We start from the raw sequence: 9,155 nt of genomic DNA on the forward strand, positions 1-9,155 counted from the left end.
CAGCATCTCAAGTAATCCTGAGAGAACTGCTCTGAGGAGAGGTGGGGAGGAGCCAGATTATATAGAAGTTTTACACAAAGGGCAGGTAATCTGAACATCAAAATATTATTGTTCTGCCCATAGCCGAAATGACGCCAGCTCAGAAGTTGCCTAAATTCTAGAAGTTGCGGAAGCTGGTCTAGAAGCTGCTGAAAGAGAGCAGTGAGGAAGGAGTATGGTAGATATCATTGAAAGACTCTGGGAGGATGGGATCCAAAAGCACATGATACAGAATGGCCAAGGAAAGCTCTCTGACTTTCAGGATGGAACCAAAGTCAAGTTCCGCTACCAGACTCTTTGCAATGACAAGGAGAACACCATGCTGGATGACAGCCGGCCAGGGGGCAAACCATGGAGCAAACCATGGAGCTCATCATTGGCAAGAAGTTTAAGCTGCCCCTGTGGGAGCCCATCCTGTACACCATGTGGGAGGGGGAGATCGCTCAGTTCTGTTGTGACGTCAAGCATGTGGTCTTATATTGGCTATTGGCCAAGAGTTTACTCAACATCACAGCCAGCAAGGACCTCCTGGAGGGCATCACCTAGATGCAGGAGCACAATTCCCTGGGCCATGCTGATCTGGATACCCTGCAGCAGAAGGCCTAGCCTCTCATCTTTGACATTGAGATGCTTAAGATGGAGAATCCTGGCACATATCAGCAGGACCCATGGGCAATGACAGTTGAGGAGAAGGCAAAGGCAATGCCAGTCATCCACCAGGAGGGCAACTGGTTGTACCTCGAAGGCCATGTGAAGGAGGCTGCTGCCAAATGGTATGAGGCCATTGCCTGTGTCAAGAACCTTCAGATAAAAGAACAGTCTGAGTCCCCTGACAGAATCCAATTGGATCAGCAGATCACACTGCTGTTGCTCAACTACTGTTAGTGCAAGCTGATGGTGGAAGAGTATCAGAAATGCTGGGCCACTGCTCCTCCATCCTCAGTAAGTATGATGACAATGTCAAGGCCTACTTCAAGTACATCAAGGCACATGCATCAATGTGGAACACTCAAGAGGCCCAGGCTGACTTTGCCAAGGTGCTGGAGCTGGGACCCACCCTGGCGACTATGGTGAGCCCTGAGCTGTGGATCTAGGTGCAGATCTAGCTGTGAGCCATGCCTCTAAGTGCAGATCCCTCAGAAAGACAAGGAGGACAAGGCCTGCTTCTGGCGCATCTTCTACCACTGACAGGGCCCTGCTGGTGTGGTCACCCTGTCTGGCCTGCTGCTGCTGACAGCCCGCCTGCCCCCGCTAGTTAGTCATGCTTCTCTGTATGTGTGCTCAGTCACTTCAGGCATGTCTGATTCTTTGCCACTCCATGAACTATAGCCCGTCAGGCACCTATGTCCATGGGATTCTCCAGGCAAGAATGCTGGAGTGGGTTGCTGTTCCCTTCTCCAGGGGATTTCTCCAATCCAAGGACTGAACCTGGATTTCATGTCTCATGCAATGGTAGGCGGGTTCTTTACTACTAGTACTACCTTAACTCCACTCACCACTAGCTCTTCTCTGTATATAAAGGCCTTATTTATCTCTTAAAAAAAGTATTGTTAAAGAAAACCAGATATCCCAAGTTAAGGAATTTAGTGCTTGTCTATATATGGGAAGCTGCAAGAATCTGACTCACCGAAATCATTCCTTTCATGGCCATCTCACCTGGTACCCTGTATTTTTCACATCCTGAGCTCTTTTGGAGCTTACTATAGGGAGTGGCTGCAATCTGATGGCTAGTAGGTATTCTTCCTGAGTGCCCTTATGACTCACCAGCTCACATTGGAGGGCTGTAATCGCTGATAACTGTGAATCCCTGTCTACTGATATGGCAGGAAATATTTTATTTCACACTAGGTGCCACAGAGAGAGATCTAGGGGAGCTGACTTTGGTGAGAATTCTCATCCTTTCCTGACCTCTGCAGTTTTCCCAGTATCCCATTTGCAAGTCTCATCCTGGTCACCAGAAACTATAAAGGAAGAAAAATAGTTTCCCCTCTATTCTTTATAGTAAGTGCCTGAGTGAAACTCCTTTGTCTCTAGGGCAACTATGTAAATGGATAAGCCTATCTAAGATGATTATAGAAGTGGAGAGCACAGGGAAGAAAACATTGCTTTAGACATAGCATTTTCCACACATTTTCGACAATTAACAATACCCATTATATACCCTATGTCCAAGGTAAGAGAAACCCAAGTAAGATGGTAAGTGTTGCAAGAGGGCATCAGAGGGCAAACACAATGAAACCATAATCACAGAAAACTAGCCAATCTGATCACACGAACCACAGCCTTGTCTAACTCAATGAAACTAAGCCATGCCGTGTGGGGCCACCCAAGATGGGTGGGTTATGGTGGAGAGGTCTGACAGAATGTGGTCCACTGGAGAAGGGAATGCCAAACAACTTCAGTATTCTTGCCTTGAGAACCCCATGAACAGGATGAAAAGGCAAAATGATAGGATAGGATACTGAAAGAGGAACTCCCAGGTTGGTAAGTGCCCAGTATGCTACTGGAGATCAGTGGAGAAATAACTCCAGAAAGAATGAAGGGATGGAGCCAAAGCAAAAACAATACCCAGTTGTGGATGTGACTGGTGATAGAAGCAAGGTCCGATGCTGTAAAGAGCAATATTGCATAGGAACCTGGAATGTTAGGTCCATGAATCAAGGGAAATTGGAAGTGGTCAAACAGGAGATGGCAAGAGTGACCATTGACATTCTAGGAATCAGCAAACTAAAATGGACTGGAATGGGTGATTTAACTCAGATGACCATTATATCTACTACTGAGGGCAGGAATGCCTTAGAAGAAATGGAGTAGCCATCATGGTCAACAAAAGTGTCTGAAATGCAGTACTTGGATGCAATCTCAAAAATGACAGAATGATCTCTGTTCTTTTCCAAGGCAAACCATTCAATATCACAGTAATCCAAGTCTATGTCCTGACCAGTAATGCTGAAGAAGCTGAAGTTGAACGGTTCTATGAAGACGTATAAGACCTTTTAGAACTAATACCCAAAAAAGATGTCCTTTTCATTATAGGGGACTGGAATGCCAAAGTAGGAAGTCAAGAAACACCTGGAGTAACAGGCAAATTTGGCCTTGGAATACGGAATGAAGCAGGGCAAAGACTAATAGAGTTTTGCCAAGAAAATGCACTGGTCAGAGCAAACACCCTCTTCCAACAACACAAGAGAAGACTCTGTACATGGACATCACCAGATGGTCAACACCGAACTCAGATTGATTATATTCTTTGCAACCAAAGATGGAGAAGCTCTATACAGTCAGCAAAAATAAGACCAGGAGCTGACTGTGGCTCAGATAGTGAACTCCTTATTGCCAAATTCAGACTTAAATTGAAGAAAGTAGGGAAAACCACTAGACCATTCAGGTATGACCTAAATGATTATCCCTTATGATTATACAGTGGAAGTGAGAAATAGATTTAAGGGCCTAGATCTGATAGATAGAGTGCCTGATGAACTGTGGATGGAGGTTCATGACATTGTACAGGAGACAGGGATCAAGACCATCCCCATGGAAAAGAAATGCAAAAAAGCAAAATGGCTGTCTGGGGAGGCCTTACAAATAGCTGTGAAAAGAAGAGAAGTGAAAGGCAAAGGAGAAAAGGAAAGATATAAGCATGTGAATGTAGAGTTCCAAAGAATAGCAAGAAGAGATAAGAAAGCCCTCCTCAGTGATCAATGCAAATAGAGGAAAACAACAGAATGGGAAAGACTAGAGATCTTTTCAAGAAAATTAGAGATACCAAGGGGACATTTCATGCAAAGATGGGCTCAATAAAGGACAGAAATGGTATGGACCTAACAGAAGCAGAAGATATTAAGAAGAGATGGCAAGAATACACAGAACTGTACAAAAAAGATCTTCATGACCCATATAATCATGATGGTGTGATCACTCACCTAGAGCCAGACATCCTGGAATGTGAAGTCAAGTGGACCTTAGAAAGCATCACTACGAACAAAGCTAGTGGAGGTGATGGAATTCCAGTGGAGCTATTCCAAATCCTGAAAGATGATGCTGTGAAAGTGCGGCACTCAATATGCCAGCAAATTTGGAAAACTCAGCAATGGCCACAGGACTGGAAAAGGTCAGTTTTCATTCCAATCCCAAAGAAAGGCAATGCCAAAGATGCCCAAACTATAGCACAATTGCACTCATCTCACATGCTAGTAAAGTAATGCTCAAAATTCTCCAAGCCAGGCTTCAGCAATACATGAACTGTGAATTTCCAGATGTTCAAGCTGCTTTTAAAAAAGGCAGAGGAATCAGAGATCAAATTGCCAACATCCGCTGGATCATTGAGAAAACAAGAGAGTTCCAGGAAAACATCTATTTCTGCTTTATTGACTATATGGATCACAATAAACCGTGGAAAATTCTGAAAGAGATGGGAATACCAGACCACCTGACCTGCCTCTTGAGAAACCTATATGCAGGTCAGGAAGCAACAGTTAGAACTGGACATGGAACAACAGAGTGGTTCCAAATCAGAAAAGGAGTTCCTCAAGGCTGTATATTGTCACCCTGCTTATTTAACTTATAGGTAGAGTACATCATGAAACGCTGGGCTGGAAGAAGCACAAGCTGGAATCAAGATTGCTGGGAGAAATACCAATAACCTCAGATGTGCAGATGACACCACTCTTATGGCAGAAAGTGAAGAGGAACTAAAAAACTTCTTGATGAAAGTGAAAGTGGAGAGTGAAAAAGTTGGATTAAAGCTCAACATTCAGAAAACGAAGATCATGGCATCCGGTCTCATCACTTCATGGGAAATAGATGGGGAAACAGTGGAAACAGTGTCAGACTTTATTTTTTTGGGCTCCAAAATCACTGCAGATGGTGACTGCAGCCATGAAATTAAAAGACACTTACTCCTTGGAAGGAAAGTTATGACCAACCTAGATAGCATATTCAAAAGCAGAGACATTACTTTGCCAACAGAGGTCCATCTAGTCAAGGCTATGGTTTTCCCAGTAGTCATGTATGGATGTGAGAGTTGGACTGTGAAGAAGACTGAGCACTGAAGAATTGATGCTTTTGAACTGTGGTGTTGGAGAAGACTCTTGAGAGTCCCTTGGACTGCAAGGAGATCCAACCAGTCCATCCTAAAGATCAGTCCTGGGTGTTCATTGGAAGGAATGATACTGAAGCTGAAACTCCAATACTTTGTCCACCTCATGTGAAGAGTTGACTCATTGGAAAAGGCTCTGATGCTGAGAGGGATTGGGGGAAGGGGGAGAAGGGGATAACAGAGGATGAGATGGCTGGATGGCATCACCTACTCGACGGACATGAGTTTAGGTAAACTCCGGGAGTTGGTGATGGACAGGGAGGCCTGAAGTGCTGCGATTCAGGGGGTTGCAAAGAGTCAGACACTACTGAGCGACTGAACTGAACTGACCTGAAGATGATTAAAACTTCTCTACTTGTGTACACTGTAATTCAATATTATCTTTGGTAAAGTTAACCTACTTATTTAGCCTGAAAACAATTTTACTCACCTGAGGCCTCACACTGCACCCAATCTAGTTTTAAATTGGACCCAGTCCAGATTATCTCCCATTTCTAAGCTGAATTTAGTCTGATCCCAGACCGAGTCTAACTCTGGACAGCTTCTGGACCCTACCCAGAAAAACAAATGCTCAAATATAGTCTGAAAACTCATAATTCAAAAGCTGTGGAGCTTGGATCCAGGATCCAGAAAGGACTTACCAATCATTTCCAGAGACAGTGAAATCAAGGGGCTCACGCAGTCCTATGCCTGGTTGCTCATTGCTTTGTGGGCCATTGGGGGTCTCGTTTGGTTCCCTTTTTGGACACCAGAACTGTTAAAAGATAAACAGATGCATATTGAAAAATGCACAAAGAGATTGCACAGAATGGAGCCCATTTGGGCAATGCCAAACTGTAAATGGTTAGAAGTATGCCCTATTACTGTAGTTACATTTTTATTATTGAAAGCAAGCAGGCCCCTGTAGGGGCTCCTGGGCACTGGGAGACTTTCTGTTCCACCCCTATAACCTTCCCTGAGTTCTGAAGGGCAGATTCAAAAAGTTGCTAATCCAGGAAGGGAAAGGATTCAGAGTCAAGGGAGGAGCAGCCAAGAAACATAGCTCGGGTTTGGGGCAGGGTCCTGGTTCTACCTCCAAGGACACACATAACAATATCCTTAATCCCATTTATAGAATTAAAACCCAACAAGGGAAGTTGTCAGCATTCTCCAAATGGGAGAAGACCACCTGAGGCCAGACTAATGGAACCACAGAAGCTCATTAATAAGATTAACTGAAGCCAGATTATAGAAGGGCTGGCCCTACTCACACGCTAATCTTATCTGCAACCTTGCCCTTAAATTATTGCTATAAAATTCTTCCTCATATCCTCCCTAGCCGGGAAATAGCTTTCAAGGGCAGAAGCCCTTTGTATCCCCTTTAACTTGGCATAGCAATAAAGCTATTCTTTTCTACTTTACCCAAAACTCCATCTCTTAGATTCCATTGTGCACCAGTGTGCAGAGGCTGAGCTTTCATCATCACTACTGATGGTATTGCCCTGTTTAGTTCACTTACTCTAGTCATCAAATTTGACTCAAGAGCCTGAATTTTTGTTAGTAGAGAAATTTACGAAGACATGGGATAAGTAATTCCAAAGTATTCTATTCAGCAGCATCCTCTCTGGAATGGCTATGTGCCTCCTCTTCTACCCCAGGATAACTCAGATTTAAAAATGGGAAGAAGGAAGCTCAGTGATTAATATAAATCACTTTTATGTAATCTTCACCAAAGTCTTATGAAGCAGGTATTATCCTTGTCATCTAGATGAGGAAGCAGAATAAAAATGTTTAAGTGATTTAAATCCCTTAGAACTAGTGTAGAATTGGGACTTATCTGGCACTGAAGTTCTTCTCTTGATTATACTCCCTATTATTTCCTTCCATGGTGACAACCTCATTTTGGAATAAGTTCTGTTGTGTTTGTGAAAGTTTACATTACTTTTTAATTATGTCACATGCATTATCTATGTAAGCCTGGGCCAGTGCATAGGAGACATTTTCTAATAATCTGTTTGTGATTATGTGGCTTTGAGCAACGAGGAAAGGGAAAGAAATGCAATTTTTTTTATACATAGCAAGCACTGTGATAGGAAGCCAAATAAAATTGGGCACTGTTGACAGTAATGATGTTTTACCTCCTAGTGTTATAAAAATTTGCCTCATTAAACAAGATCAAACAAATGAGCCAATAAGAAGGAAGCCTCTTTTCTAACAAGCAAGCTTTAAGAGAAAGTAAGCCAATGAGAAGTGAGTTTCTGGTGTTAATAGACAAACTTTGGGGAAGATGAAACGGAAAGGATTCAGGCCTCTACTTAAAATGATGAGCTTGAAGACAAAAGAATCCATATGAAGTAATGATTCCAGGATGAGAAGTTTAGGTGGTGTGCATCCTGCTTGCTTAAATGATTTGACTTTTGAAAAAAACAGAAGTAGGAAATATGTAACAATCTACATATAGTTCAAATGAATAATCTTGGCATGTATCATCAAAAAATTCTAACATGTATACACTACTTACTATGTACCAGGTAGGGTAACCAAATCATCCTGGTTTGCCCAGGACTTCTCAGCTTTAGCCATCCCTGGTGGCTCAGATGGTAAAGCATCTGCCTGCAGTGCAGGAAACTGGGGTTCGATTCCTGGGTTAGGAAGATTCCCTGGAGGAGGGAATTGTAACCCACTCAACTATTCTTGCCAGGAGAATTCCAGAGACAGAGGAGCCTGGCGGGTTACAGTCCAAGGGGTCACAACAAATTGGACACGACTGAGTGACTAACACTTCACTTGCTCATTAAAGCTTTAGCATTGAAAATTCTGCATCCTGGGACCATTTCAATCCTAAAAAATCAGGATGATTGGTCACTGATGCCAGGTTCTGTTCTAAACATTTTCTATTTAGTAACACATTTAATCTTCACTAGACCTCTGTGAAGGAGGCACTATTATTATCCCTGTTTTACAGGTGAAGGAAATGCTTGCAAAGAATGGCTAAAAAATATCCCTATCCAGGCCCTACCTAGACTCTGGTTGTTTTTCAGAAGTTCCCCAGGTGATGCAAATATGAAGCCAAGAGTTTAGCCCTGAACCAGATCAGTAATTCCATAATGAGGGACTATGACCTGAAATTGCTGAACATCCTTCTTGTGTCTGTTGTAACAGGAACCCAGGACACAGAGGGCATGGCTGCCATGGCTTAGTGGAGACTGTTGCCCCACACTTCTAAGTGGAATTAGCCACCTAGAACAAGTGCTGAGTGGGGTCTGACATCATCTTTCCGGAAGGAAACTCAGGCCTACAGGTGCAAGTTAAATATTTGTCAGATTAAGCTTGTTACAAGTATCTACATCATCAAGAGGATGTAGTTGCTTTAAGAAAGGAAGGGATCATCTCTTAGTAGGTATACTAAAGGAAGTTTTCTACTTTTGCCAAAGTGTTAGTTGCTCAGTCCTGTTCGACTCTTTTCGACCGCATGGACTATAGCTGGCCGCTTTTGCAATAGGGTGATACCTGGTCTGCAAGCACTGCGGACATAACTTGCTTAGGGAAGTGACACCTTGTCTCCCACCATTCTTTTGACTTCACTTACAGCAAACCTCAGCTCTCTTACTATTGGATCGAGTGTTCATTGTCTGTTTGATATGGCCTTCCTCCAGTTGAAATGTATACACTTGTACAGGCTCTAGGATTTTATTTTTGCTTCTGTCCTCATTTGCACTAATGAATGCCTTCTGCGGTAGCATGGGTACCATCTCCCAGTGGTCACGTGGAACCAGCCCTTGCTGAGCCTGGGAAGAGCTGGCCAGGCTCTTCTCTTTGCTGCTTTGCCCACCTGGAATGCTTCTATTTTTCAGCTCAATTTACCAGCTCGTGCCCACCTAGGCTCAACAAAGGCCGAGTGAAGGCAAGATGCCCTGCTTTCTGCAGCTTTTGTTGGTCTCCTTGTCCTTTGATGTTGATTGAGAGCTGCCGTATTCCAAGAGGAGCCCTTTGCCTCTCTCTGACTTCCTACCTCTCCCACCTTCTCTGAGGATTTAAA

General features: G+C 43.4%; 1 pseudogene; it reads left to right on the plus strand.

Annotated features, from left to right (window-relative positions):
• The first annotated feature begins 214 nt into the window (after window positions 1-214).
• On the plus strand, window positions 215-1,133 carry LOC147374240 (AH receptor-interacting protein pseudogene; annotated as a pseudogene).
• Window positions 1,134-9,155: the final 8,022 nt, after the last annotated feature.

The sequence above is a fragment of the Bos grunniens genome, chromosome 4, assembly GCF_055505025.1.
Source record: "Bos grunniens cultivar Pamir isolate PY7600 chromosome 4, Bosgru_T2T1.0, whole genome shotgun sequence".
Classification (NCBI taxonomy): Eukaryota; Metazoa; Chordata; class Mammalia; order Artiodactyla; family Bovidae; genus Bos; species Bos grunniens.